This window comes from Bufo bufo, chromosome 2 (assembly GCF_905171765.1).
Source record: "Bufo bufo chromosome 2, aBufBuf1.1, whole genome shotgun sequence".
Classification (NCBI taxonomy): domain Eukaryota; kingdom Metazoa; phylum Chordata; class Amphibia; order Anura; family Bufonidae; genus Bufo; species Bufo bufo.
Window position 1 is genome coordinate 384177668 of NC_053390.1, and position 26104 is coordinate 384203771.

Here is a 26104-nt window from a genome sequence, read left to right on the forward strand (position 1 = left end):
CACACGCGTCCAAGTACTCCACAGCGTGGCTGGCAAGAAAGGGTTGAGAACCTGTGGTCCATCATCAAATGTGAGATTTACAAGGAGGGAAAACAGTACACCTCTCTGAACAGTGTCTGGGAGGCTGTGGTTGCTGCTGCACGCAATGTTGATGGTGAACAGATCAAAACACTGACAGAATCCATGGATGGCAGGCTTTTGAGTGTCCTTGCAAAGAAAGGTGGCTATATTGGTCACTGATTTGTTTTTGTTTTGTTTTTGAATGTCAGAAATGTATATTTGTGAATGTTGAGATGTTATATTGGTTTCACTGGTAAAAATAAATAATTGAAATGGGTATATATTTGTTTTTTGTTACGTTGCCTAATAATTATGCACAGTAATAGTCACCTGCACACACAGATATCCCCCTAAAATAGCTAAAACTAAAAACAAACTAAAAACTACTTCCAAAAATATTCAGCTTTGATATTAATGAGTTTTTTGGGTTCATTGAGAACATGGTTGTTGTTCAATAATAAAATTAATCCTCAAAAATACAACTTGCCTAATAATTCTGCACTCCCTGTATAGGGAGAGGTTGCAGCTGCGACGTTAGGGCGAGATTAGGCAGATTAACTCCTCCAAAAGACTTCATTCTGTGATCGATCTGCAGCTGTGGATCATTGAAGTGCTATTATTGACTTGCTCACTTTTTTGAGGCTGCCCAGAGCGTTTTTAGATCACTTTTTTTCTGGGGTGATCGGCGGCCATTTTGTGACTTGTGGTGCGCCAGCACGAGCTATCACCAAGTGTATTTAACCATCGATATTGTGGTTATTTTGTGCTATATCCTACATCAGCTGCAGGCTGAGCCTGTGTCACCGAAGTGCATTTAACCATAAACAGTCTGGTTATTTTTTGGCCATATACTACATCAGCTGCAGGCTGAGCCTGTGTCACCCAAGTGCATTTAACCATCGATAGTGTGGTTATTTTGTGCTATATCCTACATCAGCTGCAGACTGAGCCTGTGTCACCCAAGTGCATTTAACCATCAACAGTCTGATTATTTTTTGGCCATATACTACATCTGGTGCAGGCTGAGCCTGTGTCACCCAAGTGCATTTAACCATCAACAGTGTGGTTATTTTTTGGCCATATATTACATCAGGGGCAAGTTGAGCCTGTCACCCAGTGCCTAAAAAATAGACCTGACATTTCTATTCAACCAAATCTGTACTGTTTTAGCTGGTCAAGTTATTTGTAGTGACCGTAAAAGCAGACTTTTTGTTCTGGGTTGAAAAAGCATTCCCAAATTTGCCATTCTCAAAATAACTAGTTTCTGGTATTTGAGGCCTACTTGAAATCTATCCCAAAAAGAAAATCTTACATTGAAGGTATTGATAGTGTCATTCAGAAAAACCTAAGACACACGCTAGCGTGCTGATAGAAGTGTGATTCTGTGATTAAACCTATACCTGTCACACAGCGCAAAAAAAAACAGGTCTCACATCTCTATTCAACCAAATCTGCACTGTTTTAGCTGGTCAAGTTATTTGTAGTGACCGTAAAAGCACACTTTTTGTTCTGGGTTGAAAAAGCATTCCCAAATTTGCCATTCTCAAAATTGTGGTGAACGGGAACAATGAGGAAAACATCTAATAAGGGACGCGGACGTGGACATGGTCGTGGTGGTGTTAGTGGACCCTCTGGTGCTGGGAGAGGACGTGGCCGTTCTGCCACAGCCACACGTCCTAGTGAACCAACTACCTCAGGTCCCAGTAGCCAGCAGAATTTACAGCGATATTTGGTGGGGCCCAATGCCGTTCTAAGGATGGTAAGGCCTGAGCAGGTACAGGCATTAGTCAATTGGGTGGCCGACATTGGATCCAGCACGTTCACATTATCTCCCACCCAGTCTTCTGCAGAAAGCGCACAGATGGCGCATGAAAACCAAGCCCATCGGTCTGTCACATCACCCCCATGCATATCAGGGAAACTGTCTGAGCCTCAAGTTATGCAGCAGTCTCTTATGCTGTTTGAAGACTCTGCTGCCAGGGTTTCCCAAGGGCATCCACCTAGCCCTTCCCCAGGGGTGGAAGAGATAGAATGCACTAACGCACAACCACTTATTTTTCCTGATGATGAGGACATGGGAATACCACCTCAGCACGTCTCTGATGATGACAAAACACAGGTGCCAACTGCTGCGTCTTTCTGCAGTGTGCAGACTGAACAGGAGGTCAAGGATCAAGACTGGGTGAAAGACGATGCAGGGGACGATGAGGTCCTAGACCCCACATGGAATGAAGGTCGTGCCACTGACTTTCAGAGTTCGGAGGAAGAGGCAGTGGTGAGACCGAGCCAACAGCGTAGCAAAAGAGGGAGCAGTGGGCAAAATCAGAACACCCGCCGCCAAGAGACTCCGCCTGCTACTGACTGCCGCCATCTGGGACCGAGCACCCCAAAGGCAGCTTCAAGGAGTTCCCTGGCATGGCACTTCTTCAAACAATGTGCTGACGACAAGACCCGAGTGGTTTGCACGCTGTGCCATCAGAGCCTGAATCGAGGCATTAACGTTCTGAACCTTAGCACAACCTGCATGACCAGGCACCTGCATGCAAAGCATGAACTGCAGTGGAGTAAACACCTTAAAAACAAGGAAGTCACTCAGGCTCCCCCTGCTACCTCTTCTGCTGCTGCCGCCTCGGCCTCTTCTGCTGCTGCCGCCGCCTCGGCCTCTTCTGCTGCTGCTGCCGCCGCCTCGGCCTCTTCCTCTGCCTCTGGAGGAACGTTGGCACCTGCCGCCCAGCAAACATAGGATGTACCACCAACACCACCACCTGCGTCACCAAGCATCTCAACCATGTCACACGGCAGCGTTCAGCTCTCCATCTCACAAACATTTGAGAGAAAGCGTAAATTCCCACCTAGCCACCCTCGATCCCTGGCCCTGAATGCCAGCATTTCTAAACTACTGGCCTATGAAATGCTGTCATTTAGGCTGGTGGACACACACAGCTTCAAACAGCTCATGTCACTTGCTGTCCCACAGTATGTTGTTCCCAGCCGCCACTACTTCTCCAAGAGAGCCGTGCCTTACCTGCACAAACAAGTGTCCGATAAAATCAAGTGTGCACTGCGCAACGCCATCTGTGGCAAGGTCCACCTAACCACAGATACGAGGACCAGTAAGCACGGCCAGGGACGCTATATCTCCCTAACTGCACACTGGGTAAATGTAGTGGCGGCTGGGCCCCAGGCAGAGAGCCGTTTGGCGCACGTCCTTCCGCCGCCAAGGATCGCAGCGCAACATTCTTTGCCTCCTGTCTCCTCCTACTCAGCTTCCTCCTCCTCTTCTTCCACCTGCTCATCCAGTCAGCCACACACCTTCACCACCAACTTCAGCACAGCCCGGGGTAAACGTCAGCAGGCCATTCTGAAACTCATATGTTTGGAACAGGCCCCACACCGCACAGGAGTTGCGGGGTATAGAACAACAGACCGACGAGTGGTTGCTGCCGGTGAGCCTCAAGCCCGGCCTGGTGGTGTGCGATAATGGGCGAAATCTCGTTGTAGCTCTGGGACTAGCCGGTTTGACGCACATCCCTTGCCTGGCGCATGTGCTGAATTTGGTGGTGCAGAAGTTCATTCGCAACTACCCCGACATGTCAGAGCTGCTGCATAAAGTGCGGGCCGTCTGTTCGCGCTTCCGGCGTTCACACCCTGCCGCTGCTCGCCTGTCTGCGCTACAGCGTAACTTCGGCCTTCCCGCTCACCGCCTCATATGCGACGTACCCACCAGGGGGAACTCCACCTTGCATATGCTGGACAGACTGTGCGAGCAGCAGCAGGCCATAGTGGAGTTTCAGCTGCAGCACGCACGGGTCAGTCGCACTGCGGATCAGACCCACTTCACCACCAATGACTGGGCCTCCATGCGAGACCTGTGTGCCCTGTTGCGTTGTTACGAGTACTCCACCAACATGGCCAGTGGCGATGACGCCGTTATCAGCGTTACAATACCACTTCTATGTCTCCTTGAGAAAACACTTAGGGCGATGATGGAAGAGGAGGTGGCCCAGGAGGAAGAGGAGGAAAAGGGGTGATTTTTAGCACTTTCAGGCCAGTCTCTTCGAAGTGACTCAGAGGGAGGTTTTTGCAACACCAGAGGCCAGGTACAAATGTGGCCAGACAGGGCCCACTACTGGAGGACGAGTAGGATGAGGAGGAGGTGGAGGAGGATGAGGATGAAGCATGTTCACAGCGGGGTGGCACCCAAAGCAGCTCGGGCCCATCACTTGTGCGTGGCTGGGGGGAAACACAGGACGATGACGATACGCCTCCCACAGAGGACAGCTTGTCCTTACCTCTGGGCAGCCTGGCACACATGAGCGACTACATGCTGCAGTGCCTGCGCAACGACAGCAGAGTTGCCCACATTTTAACGTGTGCGGACTACTGGGTTGCCACCCTGCTGGATCCCCGGTACAAAGACAATGTGCCCACCTTACTTCCTACACTGGAGCGTGATAGGAAGATGCGCGAGTACAAGCGCACGTTGGTAGACGCGCTACTGAGAGCATTCCCAAATGTCACAGGGGAACCAGTGGAAGCCCAAGGCGAAGGCAGAGGAGGAGCAAGAGGTCGCCAACGCAGCTGTGTCACGGCCAGCTCCTCTGAGGGCAGGGTTAGCATGGCAGAGATGTGGAAAAGTTTTGTCACCACGCCACAGCTAACTGCACCACCTCCTGATACGGAACGTGTTAGCAGGAGGCAACATTTCACTAACATGGTGGAACAGTACCTGTGCACACCCCTCCACGTACTGACTGATGGTTCGGCCCCATTCAACTTCTGGGTCTCCAAATTGTCCACGTGGCCAGAGCTAGCCTTTTATGCCTTGGAGGTGCTGGCCTGCCCGGCGGCCAGCGTTTTGTCTGAACGTGTATTCAGCACGGCAGGGGGCGTCATTACAGACAAACGCAGCCGCCTGTCTACAGCCAATGTGGACAAGCTGACGTTCATAAAAATGAACCAGGCATGGATCCCACAGGACCTGTCCATCCCTTGTGCAGATTAGACATTAACTACCTCCCCTTAACAATATATTATTGTACTCCAGGGCACTTCCTCATTCAATCCTATTTTTAATTTCATTTTACCATTATATTGCGGGGCAACCCAAAGTTGAATGAACCTCTCCTCTGTCTGGGTGCCTGGGCCTAAATGTGTGACAGTGGCCTGTTCCAGTGGTGGGTGACGTGAAGCCTGATTCTCTGCTATGACATGAAGACAGATTCTGCGCTGACATAAGGCCAGATTCTCTGTTACGGGACCTCTCTCCTCTGCCTGGGTGCCTGGGCCTAAATATGTGACAGTGGCCTGTTCCAGTGGTGGGTGACGTGAAGCCTGATTCTCTGCTATGACATGAAGACAGATTCTGCGCTGACATAAGGCCAGATTCTCTGTTACGGGACCTCTCTCCTCTGCCTGGGTGCCTGGGCCTAAATATGTGACAGTGGGCTGTTCCAGTGGTGGGTGACGTGAAGCCTGATTCTCTGCTATGACATGAAGACAGATTCTGCGCTGACATAAGGCCAGATTCTCTGTTACGGGACCTCTCTCCTCTGCCTGGGTGCCTGGGCCTAAATATGTGACAGTGGCCTGTTCCAGTGGTGGGTGACGTGAAGCCTGATTCTCTGCTATGACATGAAAACAGATTCTGCGCTGACATAAGGCCAGATTCTCTGTTACGGGACCTCTCTCCTCTGCCTGGGTGCCTGGGCCTAAATGTGTGACAGTGGCCTGTTCCAGTGGTGGGTGACGTGAAGCCTGATTCTCTGCTATGACATGAAGACAGATTCTGCGCTGACATAAGGCCAGATTCTCTGTTACGGGACCTCTCTCCTCTGCCTGGGTGCCTGGGCCTAAATGTGTGACACTGGCCTGTTCCAGTGGTGGGTGACGTGAAGCCTGATTCTCTGCTATGACATGAAGACAGATTCGGCGCTGACATAAGGCCAGATTCTCTGTTACGGGACCTCTCTCCTCTGCCTGGGTGCCTGGGCCTAAATATGTGACAGTGGCCTGTTCCAGTGGTGGGTGACGTGAAGCCTGATTCTCTGCTATGACATGAAGACAGATTCTGCGCTGACATAAGGCCAGATTCTCTGTTACGGGACCTCTCTCCTCTGCCTTGGTGCCTGGGCCTAAATATGTGACAGTGGCCTGTTCCAGTGGTGGGTGACGTGAAGCCTGATTCTCTGCTATGACATGAAGACAGATTCTGCGCTGACATAAGGCCAGATTCTCTGTTACGGGACCTCTCTCCTCTGCCTGGGTGCCTGGGCCTAAATGTGTGACACTGGCCTGTTCCAGTGGTGGGTGACGTAAAGCCTGATTCTCTGCTATGACATGAAGACAGATTCTGCGCTGACATAAGGCCAGATTCTCTGTTACGGGACCTCTCTCCTCTGCCTGGGTGCCTGGGCCTAAATGTGTGACAGTGGCCTGTTCCAGTGGTGGGTGACGTGAAGCCTGATTCTCTGCTATGACATGAAGACAGATTCTGTGCTGACATAAGGCCAGATTCTCTGTTACGGGACCTCTCTCCTCTGCCTGGGTGCCTGGGCCTAAATGTGTGACAGTGGCCTGTTCCAGTGGTGGGTGACGTGAAGCCTGATTCTCTGCTATGACATGAAGACAGATTCTGCGCTGACATAAGGTCAGATTCTCTGTTACGGGACCGCTCTCCTCTGTCTGGGTGCCGGGGCCTAAATATGTGACAGTGGCCTCTTCCAGTGGTGGGTGACATGAAGCCAGATTCTCTGCTATGGCATGAAGAGACTGATTCTGTGCTGACATGTAGCCAGATTCTTTGCTATGGCATGAAGAGACTGATTCTCTGCTGACGTGAAGCCAGATTCTCTGCTATGGGACCTCTGTCCAATTGATATTGGATCATTTTTATTTTTTTTATTTTTATTTTTATTAATTTCCCTATCCACATTTGTTTGCAGGGGATTTACCTACATGTTGCTGCCTTTTGCAGCCCTCTAGCTCTTTCCTGGGCTGTTTTACAGCCTTTTTAGTGCCCAAAAGTTCGGGTCCCCATTGACTTCAATGGGGTTCGGGTTCGGGACGAAGTTCGGTTCGGGTTCGGATCCCGAACCCGAACATTTCCGGGAAGTTCGGCCGAACTTCTCGAACCCGAACATCCAAGTGTTCGCTCAACTCTAATTATGATGATACAATGTGTAGTCAGCAGATAATAGTATCCAGGATTCCATTATGATGTCACAATGTATGGCTAGCAGACGACAGTATCCCGGATTCCATTATGATGTCACAATGTATCGTCAGCAGATGATAGTATCCCGGATTCCATTATGATGTCACAATGTATGGCTAGCAGATAATAGTATCCCGGATCCCATTATGATGTCACAATGTATGGTCAGCAGATAATAGTATCCCGGATCCCATTATGATGTCACAATGTATGGTCAGCAGATAATGGTATCCAGGATTCCATTATGATGTCACAATGTATGGTCAGCAGATGGTAGTATCCAGGATTACATTATGATGTCACAATGTATGGTCAGCAGATAATAGTATTCAGGATTCCATTATGATGTCACAATGTATGGCTAGCAGATGGTAGTATCCCATGTTCCATTATGACGTCACAATGTACGGTCAGCAGATGATAGTATCCAGGATTCTATTATGACGTCACAATGTATGGTCAGCAGATAATAGTATCCAGGATTCCATTATGACATCACAATGTATGGTCAGCAGATGATAGTATCCCAGATTCCAATATGACGTCACATTGTATGGTCAGCAGTTGATAGAATCCCGGATTCCATTATGATGTCACAATGTATGGGCAGCAGATAATAGTATCCCGGATCCCATTATGATGACACAATGTATGGTCAGCAGATAATAGTATCCAGGATTCCATTATGATGTCACAATGTATGGTCAGCATATGGTAGTATCCAGGATTACATTATGATGTCACAATGCATGGTCAGCAGATAATAGTATCCAGGATTCCATTATGATGTCACAATGTATGGCTAGCAGATGGTAGTATCCCATGTTCCATTATGACGTCACAATGTACGGTCTGCAGATGGTAGTATCCCAGATTCCATCATGATGTCACAATGTATGGTCAGCAGATAATAGTATTTAGGATTCCAGTATGATGTCACAATGTATGGTCAGCAGATAATAGTATCCAGGATTCCATTATGACATCACAATGTATGGTCAGCAGATGATAGTATCCCGGATTCCATTTTGATGTCACAATGTATGGTCAGCAGATGGTAGTATACTGGAATGCATTATGATGTCACAATCTATTGTCAGCAGATAATAGCATTTAGGATTTCATTATGATGTCACAATGTATGGTCAGCAGATAATAGTATCCAGGATTCCATTATGATGTCACAATATATGGTCAGCAGATTGTAGTATCCAGAATTACATTATGATGTCACAATGTATGGTCAGCAGATAATAGTATCCAGGATTCCATTATGATGTCACAATGTATGGTCAGCAGATGGTAGTATCCAGGATTACATTATGATGTCACAATGTAAGGTCAGCACAATGTATGGTCAGCATATGGTAGTATCCTGGATTCCATTATGATGTCACAATGTATGGTCAGCAGATGACAGTGTACTGGTATGCATTATGATGTCACAATCTATTGTCAGCAGACAATAATATTTAGGATTCCATTATGATGTCACAATGTATGGTCAGCACATAATAGTATTGAGGATTGCATTATGATGTCACAATGTATGGCTAGCAGATGGTAGTATCCCAGGTTCCATTATGACGTCACAATGTACGGTCAGCAGATGATAGTACCCCGAATTCCATTATGATGTCACAATGTATGGACAGCAGATAATAGTATCCAGGATTCCATTATGACGTCACAATGTATGGTCAGCAGATGATAGTATCCCGGATTCCATTATGATGTTACAATGTATGGTCAGCAGATGGTAGTATCCCGGATTCCATTATGATGTCACAATGTATTGTCAACAGTTAATAGTATTTAGTATTCCATTATGATGATACAATGTATAGTCAGCAGATAATAGTATCCAGGATTCCATTATGATGTCACAATGTATGGCTAGCAGACGACAGTATCCCGGATTCCATTATGATGTCACAATGTATCGTCAGCAGATGATAGTATCCCGGATTCCATTATGATGTCACAATGTATGGCTAGCAGATGGTAATATCACGGTTTCCATTATGACGTCACAATGTATGGTCAGCAGATAATAGTATCCCGGATCCCATTATGATGTCACAATGTATGGTCAGCAGATAATAGTATCCAGGATTCCATTATGATGTCACAATGTATGGCTAGCAGATGGCAGTATCCCGGATTCTATTATGATGTCACAATGTATCATAAGCAGATGATAGTATCCCGGATTCCATTATGATGTCACAATATCTGGCTAGCAGATGGTAATATCCCGGATTCCATTATGACGTCACAATGTATGGTCAGCAGATAATAGTATCTCGGATCCCATTATGATGTCACAATGTTTTGTCAGCAGATAATAGTATCCAGGATTCCATTATGATGTCACAATATATGGTCAGCAGATGGTAGTATCCAGGATTACATTATGATGTCACAATGTATGGTCAGCAGATAATAGTATCCAGGATTCCATTATGATGTCACAATGTATGTCAAGCAGATGGTAGTATCCCAGATTCCATTATGACGTCACATTGTATGGTCAGCAGTTGATAGAATGCCGGATTCCATTATGATGTCACAATGTATAGGCAGCAGAAAATAGTTTCCAGAATTCTATTATGATGTCACAATGTATGGTCTGCAGATGGCAGTATCCCAGATTCCATTATGATGTCACAATGTATGGTCAGCATATGGTAGTATCCTGGATTCCATTATGATGTCACAATGTATGGTCAGCAGATGACAGTGTACTGGTATGCATTATGATGTCACAATCTATTGTCAGCAGATAATAGTATTTAGGATTCCATTATGATGTCACAATGTATGGTCAGCAGATCATAGTATTGAGGATTGCATTATGATGTCACAATGTATGGCTAGCAGATGGTAGTATCCCTGGTTCAATTATGACATCACAATGTACGGTCAGCAGATGATAGTACCCCGGATTCCATTATGACATCACAATGTATGGTCAGCAGATGATAGTATCCCCGATTCCATTATGATGTCACAATGTATGGTCAGCAGATAATAGTATCCAGGATTCTATTATGACGTCACAATGTATGGTCAGCAGATGATAGTATCCCGGATTCCATTATGATGTCACAATGTATGGTCAGCAGATGGTAGTATACTGGAATGCATTATGATGTCACAATCTATTGTCAGCAGATAATAGCATTTAGGATTCCATTATGATGTCACAATGTATGGTCAGCAGATATAGTATCCAGGATTCCATTATGATGTCACAATGTATGGTCAGCAGATGGTAGTATCCAGAATTACATTATGATGTCACAATGTATGGTCAGCAGATAATAGTATCCAGGATTCCATTATGATGTTAAAATGTATGGCTAGCAGATGGTGGTACATCAGATTCCATTATGACGTCACATTGTATGGTCAGCACTATTTGATAGAATCCCGGATTCCATTATGATGTCACAATGTATGGGCAGCAGAAAATAGTTTCCAGAATTCTTTTATGATGTCACAATGCATGGTCTGCAGATGGTAGTATCCCAGATTCCATTATGACATCACAATGTATGGTCAGCAGATGATAGTATCCCGGATTCCATTATGATAACACAATGTATTGTAAACAGATAATAGTATTTAGTATTCCATTATGATGATACAATGTATAGTCAGCAGATAATAGTATCCAGGATTCCATTATGATGTCACAATGTATGGCTAGCAGATGGCAGTATCCTGGATTCCATTATGACATCACAATATCTGGCTAGCAGATGGTAATATACCGGATTCCATTATGACGTCACAATGTACGGTCAGCAGATGATAGTACCCCGGATTCCATTATGATGTCACAATGTATGGTCAGAAGATAATAGTATCCAGGATTCCATTATGATGTCACAATGTATGGCTAGAAGATGGTAGTATCCCAGATTCCATAATGATGTCACAATGTATGGTCAGCATACCGTAGTATCCTGGATTCCATTATGATGTCACAATGTATGGTCAGCAGATGACAGTGTACTGGTATGCATTATGATGTCACAATCTATTGTCAGCAGATAATAGTATTTAGGATTCCATTATGATGTCACAATGTATGTCTAGAAGATGGTAGTATCCCAGGTTCCATTATGACGTCACAATGTACGGTCAGCAGATAATAGTACCCCGGATTCCATTATGATGTCACAATGTATGGTCAGCAGATAATAGTATTCAGGATTCCATTATGATGTCACAATGTATGGCTAGCAGATGGCAGTATCCTGGATTCCATTATGACATCACAATATCTGGCTAGCAGATGGTAATATCCCGGATTCCATTATGACGTCACAATGTACGGTCAGCAGATGATAGTACCCCGGATTCCATTATGATGTCACAATGTATGGTCAGCTGATAATAGTATCCAGGATTCCATTATGATGACACAATGTATGGCTAGCAGATGGTAGTACATCAGATTCCATTATGACTTCACATTGTATGGTCAGCACTAGTTGATAGAATCCCAGATTCCATTATGATGTCACAATGTATGGGCAGCAGAAAATAGTTTCCAGAATTCTATTATGATGTCACAATGTATGGTCTGCAGATGGAAGTATCCCAGATTCCATCATGATGTCACAATGTATGGTCCGCATACGGTAGTATCCTGGATTCCATTATGATGTCACAAAGTATGGTCAGCAGATGACAGTGTACTGGTATGCATTATGATGTCCCAATCTATTGTCAGCAGATAATAGTATTTAGGATTCCATTATGATGTCACAATGTATGGTCAGCAGATAATAGTATCCAGGATTCCATTATGACGTCACAATGTATGGTCAGCAGATGATAGTATCCCGGATTCCATTATGATGTCACAATGTATGGTCAGCAGATGGTAGTATACTGGAATGCATTATGATGTCACAATCTATTGTCAGCAGATAATAGCATTTAGGATTCCATTATGATGTCACAATGTATGGTCAGCAGATATAGTATCCAGGATTCCATTATGATGTCACAATGTATGGTCAGCAGATGGTAGTATCCAGAATTACATTATGATGTCACAATGTATGGTCAGCAGATAATAGTATCCAGGATTCCATTATGATGTTAAAATGTATGGCTAGCAGATGGTGGTACATCAGATTCCATTATGACGTCACATTGTATGGTCAGCACTATTTGATAGAATCCCGGATTCCATTATGATGTCACAATGTATGGGCAGCAGAAAATAGTTTCCAGAATTCTATTATGATGTCACAATGCATGGTCTGCAGATGGTAGTATCCCAGATTCCATTATGACATCACAATGTATGGTCAGCAGATGATAGTATCCCGGATTCCATTATGATAACACAATGTATTGTAAACAGATAATAGTATTTAGTATTCCATTATGATGATACAATGTATAGTCAGCAGATAATAGTATCCAGGATTCCATTATGATGTCACAATGTATGGCTAGCAGATGGCAGTATCCTGGATTCCATTATGACATCACAATATCTGGCTAGCAGATGGTAATATACCGGATTCCATTATGACGTCACAATGTACGGTCAGCAGATGATAGTACCCCGGATTCCATTATGATGTCACAATGTATGGTCAGAAGATAATAGTATCCAGGATTCCATTACGATGTCACAATGTATGGCTAGAAGATGGTAGTATCCCAGATTCCATAATGATGTCACAATGTATGGTCAGCATACCGTAGTATCCTGGATTCCATTATGATGTCACAATGTATGGTCAGCAGATGACAGTGTACTGGTATGCATTATGATGTCACAATCTATTGTCAGCAGATAATAGTATTTAGGATTCCATTATGATGTCACAATGTATGTCTAGCAGATGGTAGTATCCCAGGTTCCATTATGACGTCACAATGTACGGTCAGCAGATAATAGTACCCCGGATTCCATTATGATGTCACAATGTATGGTCAGCAGATAATAGTATCCAGGATTCCATTATGATGTCACAATGTATGGCTAGCAGATGGCAGTATCCTGGATTCCATTATGACATCACAATATCTGGCTAGCAGATGGTAATATCCCGGATTCCATTATGACGTCACAATGTACGGTCAGCAGATGATAGTACCCCGGATTCCATTATAATGTCACAATGTATGGTCAGCTGATAATAGTATCCAGGATTCCATTATGATGACACAATGTATGGCTAGCAGATGGTAGTACATCAGATTCCATTATGACTTCACATTGTATGGTCAGCACTAGTTGATAGAATCCCAGATTCCATTATGATGTCACAATGTATGGGCAGCAGAAAATAGTTTCCAGAATTCTATTATGATGTCACAATGTATGGTCTGCAGATGGAAGTATCCCAGATTCCATCATGATGTCACAATGTATGGTCCGCATACGGTAGTATCCTGGATTCCATTATGATGTCACAAAGTATGGTCAGCAGATGACAGTGTACTGGTATGCATTATGATGTCACAATCTATTGTCAGCAGATAATAGTATTTAGGATTCCATTATGATGTCACAATGTATGGTCAGCAGATAATAGTATTGAGGATTGCATTATGATGTCACAATGTATGGCTAGCAGATGGTAGTATCCCAGGTTCCATTATGACGTCACAATGTACGGTAAGCAGATAATAGTACCCCGGATTCCATTATGATGTCACAATGTATGGTCAGCAGATAATAGTATCCAGGATTCCATTATGATGTCACAATGTATTGTCAACAGATAATAGTATTTAGTATTCCATTATGATGACACAATGTATGGCTAGCAGATGGTAGTACATCAGATTCCATTATGACGTCACATTGTATGGTCAGCACTAGTTGATAGAATCCCAGATTCCATTATGATGTCACAATGTATGGGCAGCAGAAAATAGTTTCCAGAATTCTATTATGATGTCACAATGTATGGTCTGCAGATGGTAGTATCCCAGATTCCATCATGATGTCACAATGTATGGTCAGCAGATAATAGTATCCAGGATTCCATTATGACGTCACAATGTATGGTCAGCAGATGATAGTATCCCGGATTCCATTTTGATGTCACAATGTATGGTCAGCAGATGGTAGTATACTGGAATGCATTATGATGTCACAATCTATTGTCAGCAGATAATAATATTTAGGATTCCATTATGATGTCACAATGTATGGTCAGCACATAATAGTATTGAGGATTGCATTATGATGTCACAATGTATGGCTAGCAGATGGTAGTATCCCAGGTTCCATTATGACGTCACAATGTACGGTCAGCAGATGATAGTACCCCGGATTCCATTATGATGTCACAATGTATGGTCAGCAGATAATAGTATCCAGGATTCCATTATGACGTCACAATGTATGGTCAGCAGATGATAGTATCCCGGATTCCATTATGATGTTACAATGTATGGTCAGCAGATGGTAGTATTCCGGATTCCATTATGATGTCACAATGTATTGTCAACAGATAATAGTATTTAGTATTCCATTATGATGATACAATGTATAGTCAGCAGATAATAGTATCCAGGATTCCATTATGATGTCACAATGTATGGCTAGCAGATGGCATTATCCCGGATTCTATTATGATGTCACAATGTATCATAAGCAGATGATAGTATCCCGGAATCCATTATGATGTCACAATATCTGGCTAGCAGATGGTAATATCCCGGATTCCATTATGACAGCACAATGTATGGTCAGCAGATAATAGTATCTCGGATCCCATTATGATGTCACAATGTATGGTCAGCAGATAATAGTATCCAGGATTCCATTATGATGTCACAATATATGGTCAGCAGATGGTAGTATCCAGGATTACATTATGATGTCACAATGTATGATCAGCAGATAATAGTATCCAGGATTCCATTATGTTGTCACAATGTATGTCTAGCAGATGGTAGTATCCCAGATTCCATTATGACGTCACATTGTATGGTCAGCAGTTGATAGAATGCCGGATTCCATTATGATGTCACAATGTATGGTCTGCAGATCGCAGTATCCCAGATTCCATTATGATGTCACAATGTATGGTCAGGGTATGGTAATATCCTGGATTCCATTATGATGTCACAATGTATGGTCAGCAGATGACAGTGTACTGGTAAGCATTATGATGTCACAATCTATTGTCAGCAGATAATTGTATTTAGGATTCCATTATGATGTCACAATGTATGGTCAGCAGATAATAGTATTGAGGATTGCATTATGATGTCACAATGTATGGCTAGCAGATGGTAGTATCCCAGGTTCCATTATGACATCACAATGTACGGTCAGCAGATGATAGTACCCCGGATTCCATTATGACATCACAATGTATGGTCAGCAGATGATAGTATCCCCGATTCCATTATGATGTCACAATATATGGTCAGCAGATAATAGTATCCAGGATTCCATTATGACGTCACAATGTATGGTCAGCAGATGATAGTATCCCGAATTCCATTATGATGTCACAATGTATTGTCAGCAGATGGTAGTATAATGGAATGCATTATGATGTCACAATCTATTGTCAGCAGATAATAGCATTTAGGATTCCATTATGATGTCACAATGTATGGTCAGCAGATAATAGTATCCAGGATTCCATTATGATGTCACAATGTATGGTCAGCAGATGGTAGTATCCAGAATTACATTATGATGTCACAATGTATGTTCAGCAGATAATAGTATCCAGGATTCCATTATGATGTCACAATGTATAGTCAGCAGATAATAGTATCCAGGATTCCATTATGATGTCACAATGTATGGCTAGCAGATGGTAGTATCCCAGATTCCATTATGACGTCACACTGTATGGTCAGCAGATAATAGTATACAGGATTCCATTATGATGTCACAATGTATGGCTAGCAGATGGTAGTACATCAGATTCCATTATGACGTCACATTGTATGGTCAGCACTAGTTGATAGAATCCCGTTTTCCATTATGATGTCACAATGAATGGGCAGCAGAAAATAGTTTCCAGAATTCTATTATGATGTCACAATGTATGGTCTGCAGATGGTAGTATCCCAGATTCCATTATGACATCACAATGTATGGTCAGCATATGATAGTATCCCGGATTCCATTATGATAACACAATGTATTGTAAACAGATAATAGTATTTAGTATTCCATTATGATGATACAATGTATAGTCAGCAGATAATAGTATCCAGGATTCCATTATGATGTCACAATGTATGGCTAGCAGATGGCAGTATCCTGGATTCCATTATGACATCACAATATCTGGCTAGCAGATGGTAATATCCCGGATTCCATTATGACGTCACAATGTACGGTCAGCCGATGATAGTACCCCGGATTCCATTATGATGTCACAATGTATGGTCAGCTGATAATAGTATCCAGGATTCCATTATGATGTCACAATATATGGCTAGCAGATGGTAGTACATCAGATTCCATTATGACGTCACATTGTATGGTCAGCACTAGTTGATAGAATCCCGGATTCCATTATGATGTCACAATGTATGGGCAGCAGAAAATAGTTTCCAGAATTCTATTATGATGTCACAATGTATGGTCTGCAGATGGTAGTATCCCAGATTCCATCATGATGCCACAATGTATGGTCAGCATACGGTAGTATCCTGAATTCCATTATGATGTCACAAAGTATGGTCAGCAGATGACAGTGTACTGGTATGCATTATGATGTCACAATCTATTGTCAGCAGATAATAGTATTTAGGATTCCATTATGATGTCACAATGTATGGTCAGCAGATAATAGTATTGAGGATTGCATTATGATGTCACAATGTATGGCTAGCAGATGGTAGTATCCCAGGTTCCATTATGACGTCACAATGTACGGTCATCAGATAATAGTACCCCAGATTCCATTATGATGTCACAATGTATGGTCAGCAGATAATAGTATCCAGGATTCCATTATGATGTCACAATGTATGGTCAGCAGATGATAGTATCCCGGATTCCATTATGATGTCACAATGTATGGTCAGCAGATGGCAGTATCCCAGGTTCCATTATGACGGCACAATGTATGGTCAGCAGATATTAGTATCCAGGATTCCATTATGACATCACAATGTATGGTCAGCAGATGATAGTACCCCGGATTCCATTATGATGATACAATGTATAGTCAGCAGATAATAGTATCCAGGATTCCATTATTATGTTACAATGTATGGCTAGCAGATGGCAGTATCCCGGATTCCATTATGATGTCACAATATCTGGCTAGCAGATGGTAATATCCCGGATTCCATTGTGACGTCACAATGTATGGTCAGCAGATGATAGTATCCTGGATTCTATTATGATGTCACAATGTATGGTCAGCAGATGATAGTATCCCCGATTCCATTATGACGTCACAATATATGGTCAGCAGACGATAGTATCCCGGATTCCATTATAATGTTACAATGTATGATCAGCAGATGGTAGTATCCCGGATTCCATTATGATGTCACAATGTATGGTCAACAGATAATAGTATTTAGTATTCCATTATGATGATACAATGTATAGTCAGCAGAAAATAGTTTCCAGGATTCCATTATGATGTCACAATGTATGGTCAGCAGATGGTAGTATCCTGGATTCCATTATGATGTCACAATGTATGGTCAGCAGATGATAGTATCCCGGATTCCATTATGATGTCACAATATATGGCTAGCAGATGGTAATATCCCGGATTCCATTATGAAGTCACAATGTATGGTCAGCAGATGGTAGTATACTGGTATGCATTATGATGTCACAATGTATGGTCAGCAGATAATGTATTGTAAACAGATAATAGTATTCAGTATTCCATTATGATGATACAATGTATAGTCATCAGATAATAGTATCCAGGATTCCATTATGATGTCACAATGTATGGCTAGCAGATGGCATTATCCTGGATTCCATTATAACATCACAATGTATGGTAAGCAGATAATAGTATTCCGGATTCCATTATGATGTTACAATGTATGATCAACAGATGGTAGTATCCCGGATTCCATTATGATGTCACAATGTATTGTCAACAGATAATAGTATTTAGTATTCCATTATGATGATACAATGTATAGTCAGCAGATAATAGTTTCCAGGATTCCATTATGATGTGACAATGTATGGCTAGCAGACGGCTGTATCCTGGATTCCATTATGATGTCACTTTGTATGTTCAGCAGATGATAGTATCCCGGATTCCATTATGATGTCACAATGTATGGCTAGCAGATGGTAATATCCCGGTTTCCATTATGACATCACAATGTATGGTCAGCCGATAATAGTATCCCGGATCCCATTATGATGTCACAATGTATGTTCAGCAGATAATAGTATCCAGGATTCCATTATGATGTCACAATGTATGGTCAGCAGATGGTAGTATCCAGGATTACATTATGATGTCACAATGTATGGTCAGCAGATAATAGTATCCAGGATTCCATTATGATGTCACAATGTATGGCTAGCAGATGGTAGTATCCCATGTTCCATTATGATGTCACATTGTATGGTCAGCAGATGGTAGTATACTGGAATGCATTATGATGTCACAATCTATTGTCAGCAGATAATAGCATTTAGGATTCCATTATGATGTCACAATGTATGGTCAGCAGATAATTGTATTGAGGATTCCTTTATGATGTCACAATGTATGGCTAGCAGATGGCAGTATCCCAGGTTCCATTATGACGTCACAATGTATGGTCAGCAGATGGTAGTACCCCGGATTCCATTATGACGTCACAATGTATGGTCAGCAGATATTAGTATCCAGGATTCCATTATGACATCACAATGTATGGTCAGCAGATGATAGTATCCCGGATTCCATTATGATGTCACAATGTATTGTCAGCAGATAATAGTATCCAGGATTCCAATATGATGTCACAATGTATGGCTAGCAGATGATAGTATCCCGGATTCCATTATGATGTCACAATGTATGGTCAGCAGTGTGACAAAACCCCTGTTTTAGGAATGTCCAGACTCTTGTATTTAGTCTGCTATTTATGTAGTTAACCCTATTTCACCCTTTAAATGTACACAAACCACCTCATCTGCCTGTCACACAGTTAGCGAACAAAATGGACATTGGCTAACACAATGGATATTGCCCGTGACGCAATCCACAAACACAAAGGATATTGCCTGTGATACATTTAGCAAACACAATGGTCTGGGTCATCGACCACATGGAACTATGTCTGGCCCGTTTATCCAATTATCTCCAGGATATAGAGGAGAGATTTTACTGTTCAAGTGGGAGTGTGTTATATCTTACTGTATATTGATTGGTCACTGTATTTTGTGGGCCTGTTCCCCACAAGGGCCCAGTGGGAGTAACCCTTGTTGGAGGACTTGATAAATGGCTGATCTGTGGCCATCAATAAAGGTTATAGTTTTTACCCCCTTCCTGAATTCCTGGATCCTGTTTGTGGGGGATTGGGAACTATATATTCACAACACCTTCGGATTTACTTGGTTTTCGGGAGACACTGTACGGATTTACTGCAAGATATCCATAACACTGGTGGCAAGCAGCGGTATTTTCTCCTAAATGGATATATTGAACCGAAAGAAGGAGTGAATGGCCCACAGATACGAACGACTCAAACAAACGACATTAAAGGAACTACTGGAAGCTCGCGGCATACTGTCAAGTAACAAGCCGAAAGCCACAATAGTTGTCGAATTGCTAGAGAGCGATAGAACCAGCGACGCTACCATGGATATACCAGAAGAAACTGAATTTCAAAAGGACGTAGGATGGAGGCTCAGCATTTTGGGGCCCAACCCATCACAAGAGATGATCACCCAAATAATGGCACAAGCAACGCAAGCACAAAGCGCAAGAATACAAGCTACTGCAACACAACAATGGGATGTAATGGCACTACAGAGAGCTGCTAATGGACAGGCACATAACATTAATTATGCTGCATTTAAAGCCTTTACAGATGGAAAAATAGATATACAGATGTAGCAGGGTTAGCACTCCAGCTCTTAACTGAAATTTCTTAACTCATTGCGTTATCTTGAGACAAAAGCCACTGAAAAGCAATTGAAGGTGTTTGCTTAGATTCGATAACACAACTCAGAAATCTCAGAAAACAGGAGTGTTAACTCTACTCCATCCGTAGACATCTCTTTGCAGGAATTCGAACGACAATGTGCATTGGAGAACCTGAGGAGAGATAGCTGGGCTGCAATATTGAGCAGTAAGCTATCAGGTCAAGCAGCAGAAGCCTACAGAGCAGTGCCGGATGAAGAGGTCAATAACTATGACAAGGTAAAATAAATATTGCTTGCCCGGTATGCCGTCACGCCAGAGGCATATAGGAAAAAAATTTGTGCCCTCAGGAAAACGGGCAGAGACACTTTTACCGAGTGGGCCTTCCGTATGCACCGCGCTGCTGCAACTGGATGCAGGGGTGCCAGGCAACCACGTTGGCAGATGCCTTAAAGTTGTTACTGCTGGAGCAGTTTTTTTATTTTGCTCTGCCAGATGTTAGAGACTGGGTTCGTGACCGCAGGCCTCGGACGGTAGAAGAGGCTGCTAGACTGGCTGATGAACACCACGATAGCAGGGCTATGGAGAGTAGCAGAGCACCGACCTACACCCCAACATCCACGACACCGGCCAGACCCAATGCATCCCACACCGCACACAGAGCAGTCAGGGAGCACGGAGGCCACTACCGAGGTGCTATGGGTGTAACCAAATAGGACACCTTAAACCCAACTGCCCGCAGCGCATGTCTAACCAAGGGGGCTGACAATTGCGTCCAGGAAGACTAAAGTAAAGCTACCCAATGGAGCCCATTGCGTCCAGGAAGACTACAGTAAAGCTACCCAATGGAGTTATGCAGCGTATTCACCCCTAGAACCCACCGAGCAATGGTCCGTACTGCACGAGGTCAACCCCTTACAGGCCGCCGGAGACAACCGGGCAAATCACCGCAAGTCCGTCCGCCTAAATGGACAGGAGGCTAGATGGATGGAGGTTATGGATAGAGTTGAGCGAACACCTGGATGTTCGGGTTCGACGAGTTCGGCCGAACTTTCGAAAAATGTTCGGGTTCGGGATCCGAACTCGACCCGAACTTCATCCCGAACCCGAACCCCATAGAAGTCAATGGGGACCCGAACTTTTGGGCACTAAAAAGGCTGTAAAACACACCCGGAAAGGGCTAGAGGGCTGCAAAAGGCAGCAAAATGTAGTTAAATCCCCTGCAAACAAATGTAGATAGGGAAATGATGAGTTAACATAAAATAAATAAAAATTAAACAATATTAATTGGAGTGAGGTCCCATAGCACAGAATCAGGCTTCAAGTCACCCACCAATGTAGAAGGTCACTTACTATTATTTTGACCACAGCACCCAGACAAAGGAGAGAGGTCCCACAGCAGAGAACCAGGCATCATATCACCCACCACAGGAGTAGGCCACCATTTAGTTACTTTGACCCCTACACCCAGACGGAGGAGAGAGGTTACACAGCAGAGAATCAGGCATTTAGATCACCCACCACAGGAGTAGGCCACCATTGAATCAGACCCCGGCAACCATGTCAGATGGCACAAGCATAAGCTTTATATCAATCAGCACAGGAGAAGGCGACTTTGACAGACTTTGACCCCTACACCCGGACGGAGGAGAGAGGTTTCAAAGCAGAGAATCAGGCATTTAGAGCACCCACCACAGGAGTAGGCCCCAATTTAATGGGACCCCGGCAACCATGTCAGATGGCACAACCATCAGCTTCATATCAATCAGCACAGGAGAAGGCGACTTTGAAAGACTTTGACCCCTACACCCAGATGGAGGAGAGAGGTTTCACAGCAGAGAATCAGGCATCATATCAACCACCACAGGAGAAGCCACCATTTAGTTACTTTGACCCCTGCACCCAGGAAGAGGAGAGAGGCACCACAGCACATATTCTGGCATCATATCAGCCACCACAGGAGAAGCCACCATTGAGTTACTTTGACCCCCGCACCCAGGAAGAGGAGAGAGGCACCACAGCACATATTCTGGCATCATATCAGCCACCACAGGAGAAGCCACCATTGAGTTACTTTGACCCCCGCACCCAGGAAGAGGAGAGAGGCACCACAGCACATATTCTGGCATCATATCAGCCACCACAGGAGAAGCCACCATTGAGTTACTTTGACCCCTGCACCCAGGAAGAGGAGAGAGGCCCCACAGCACATATTCTGGCATCATATCAGCCACCACAGGAGAAGCCACCATTTAGTTACTTTGACCCCTTCACCCAAACAGAGGAGAGAGGTTCCACATCAGAGAATCAGGCATCATATCAACCACCACAGGAGTAGGCCACAATTTAATGGGACCCCGGCAACCATGTCAGATGGCACAACCATCAGCTTCATATCAATCAGCACAGGAGAAGGCGACTTTGAAAGACTTTGACCCCTACACCCAGACGGAGGAGAGAGGTTTCACAGCAGAGAATCAGGCATTTAGATCACCCACCACAGGAGTAGGCCCCCATTGAATCAGACCCTGGCAACCATGTCAGATGGCACAACCATCAGCTTTATATCAATCAGCACAGGAGAAGCCACCATTGAGTTACTTTGACCCCTGCACCCAGGAAGAGGAGAGAGGCCCCACAGCACATATTCTGGCATCATATCAGCCACCACAGGAGAAGCCACCATTGAGTTACTTTGACCCCCGCACCCAGGAAGAGGAGAGAGGCACCACAGCACATATTCTGGCATCATATCAGCCACCACAGGAGAAGCCACCATTGAGTTACTTTGACCCCTGCACCCAGGAAGAGGAGAGAGGCCCCACAGCACATATTCTGGCATCATACTAACCACCACAGGAGAAGCCACCATTGAGTTACTTTGACCCCTGCACCCAGGAAGAGGAGAGAGGCCCCACAGCACATATTCTGGCATCATATCAGCCACCACAGGAGAAGCCACCATTGAGTTACTTTGACCCCCGCACCCAGGAAGAGGAGAGAGGCACCACAGCACATATTCTGGCATCATATCAGCCACCACAGGAGAAGCCACCATTGAGTTACTTTGACCCCTGCACCCAGGAAGAGGAGAGAGGCCCCACAGCACATATTCTGGCATCATACTAACCACCACAGGAGAAGCCACCATTGAGTTACTTTGACCCCTGCACCCAGGAAGAGGAGAGAGGCCCCACAGCACATATTCTGGCATCATATCAGCCACCACAGGAGAAGCCACCATTGAGTTACTTTGACCCCCGCACCCAGGAAGAGGAGAGAGGCACCACAGCACATATTCTGGCATCATATCAGCCACCACAGGAGAAGCCACCATTGAGTTACTTTGACCCCCGCACCCAGGAAGAGGAGAGAGGCACCACAGCACATATTCAGGCATCATATCACACACCACAGGAGAAGGCCTCTTTCAGTGATTTAGGCCTTTGGACCCAGACAGAGGAGAGAGGCACCACAGCACATATTCTGGCATCATATCAGCCACCACAGGAGAAGCCACCATTGAGTTACTTTGACCCCTGCACCCAGGAAGAGGAGAGAGGCCCCACAGCACATATTCTGGCATCATATCAGCCACCACAGGAGAAGCCACCATTTAGTTACTTTGACCCCTTCACCCAAACAGAGGAGAGAGGTTCCACTTCAGAGAATCAGGCATCATATCAACCACCACAGGAGTAGGCCACAATTTAGTTTATTTGACCCCTGCACCCAGGAAGAGGAGAGAGGCCCCACAGCACATATTCTGGCATCATATCACACACCACAGGAGAAGGCCTCTTTCAGTGATTTAGGCCTTTGGACCCAGACAGAGGAGAGAGGTCAGAGATTAGCTTCATATCCCCCAGCACAGCAGAAGACCGCTTTATTTGACTTAGGCCTCAGCACCCAGACAGAAGACAGAGGTAGCATGGCAGAGGTTATGGCTTCATGTCACCCGTTAGTTTAACCGGCCACTTTCATCTGGTTAGGCCCCGGCGCCCAGACAGAGAAGAGTTTCATTCAACTGTGGGTTTCATAAAATTTGTATCAAATAAAGAAGTGGCCCGTAGCACAACAAGACATGTTTTAGGCAGTTAATAAGGACTACTCTGCACAAGGGAGGGACAGGTCCTGTGGGATCCATGCCTGGTTCATCTTTATGAAGGTCAGCTTGTCCACGTTGGCTGTGGACAGGCGGCTGCGCTTGTCAGTAATGACGCCCCCTGCCGTGCTGAATACGCGTTCAGATAAAACGCTGGCCGCCGGGCAGGAAAGCACCTCCAAGGCATAACATGCTAACTCTGGCCACGTGGACAATTTCGAAACCCAGTAGTTGAATGGGGCCGAACCATCCGTCAGGATGTGGAGGGGTGTGCAGACATACTGTTCAACCATGTTAGTGAAATGCTGCCTCCTGCTAACACGTTCCGTATCAGGTGTCGGTGCAGATAGCTGTGGCGTGGAGACAAAACTTTTCCACATTTCTGCCATGCTAACCCTGCCCTCAGATGAGCTGGCCGTGACACAGCTGCGTTGGCGACCTCTTGCCACTCCTCTGCCTTCACCTTCCACCTGTTCCCCTGTGACATGTGGGAATGCTCTCAAGAGCGCCTCAATCAGCGTGCGCTTGTACTCGCGCATCTTACGGTCGCGCTCCAGTTCAGGAATTAAAGTGGGCACATTGTCTTTATACCGGGGATCCAGCAGGGTGGCCACCCAGTAGTCTGCACACGTTAAAACGTGGGCAACTCTGCTGTCGTTGCGCAGGCATTGGAGCATATATTCGCTCATGTGGGCCAGGCTACCCATGGGTAAGGACAAGCTGTCCTCTGTGGGAGGCGTATCGTCATCGTCCACCGTATCCCCCCAGCCACGCACAAGTGATGGGCCTGGGCTGCCACCCCGCTGTGAACTTGCGTCATCCTCGTCCCCCTCCACCTCCTCCTCCTCATCCTCCTCGTCCTCCAGTACAGTGCCTTGGCTGGCGACTTGTGAACCTGTCCTCTGCTGCTTAAACAAACCTCCCTCTGAGCCACTTCGAACAGACTGGCCCGAAAGTGTTAGAAACGAGCCCTCATCCTCCTCCTCCTCCTCCACCTGGGCCACCTCCTCTAACATCATTGCCCTAAGTGTTTTCTCAAGGAGACATAGAAGTGGTATTGTAACGCTGATAACAGTGTCATCGCCACTGGCCATGTTGGTGGAGTACTCGAAACAGCGCAGCAGGGCACACAGGTCTCGCATGGAGGCCCAATCATTGGTGGTGAAGTGGTGCTGTTCGGCAGTACGACTGACGCGAGCGTGCTGCAGCTGAAACTCCACTATGGCCTGCTGCTGCTCGCACAGTCTCTCCAGCATGTGCAAGGTGGAGTTCCACCGGGTGGGCACGTCGCATATGAGGCGGTGAGCGGGAAGGCCGAAGTTCCGCTGTAGCGCAGACAGGCGAGCAGCGGCAGGATGTGAACGGCGGAAGCGCGCACAGACGGCCCGCACTTTATGCAGCAGCTCTGACATGTTGGGGTAGTGGTGAATGAACCTCTGCACCACCAAGTTCAGCACTCGTCGGTCTGTTGTTCAATACCCCGCCACAACTCCTTTGCGCTGTGGGGCCTGTCCCCCAAACATATGAGTTTCAGAATGGCCTGCTGACGTTTACCCCGGGCTGTGCTGAAGTTGGTGGTGAAGGTGTGTGGCTGACCGGATGAGCTGGTGGAAGCAGTGGAGGAGGAAGCCG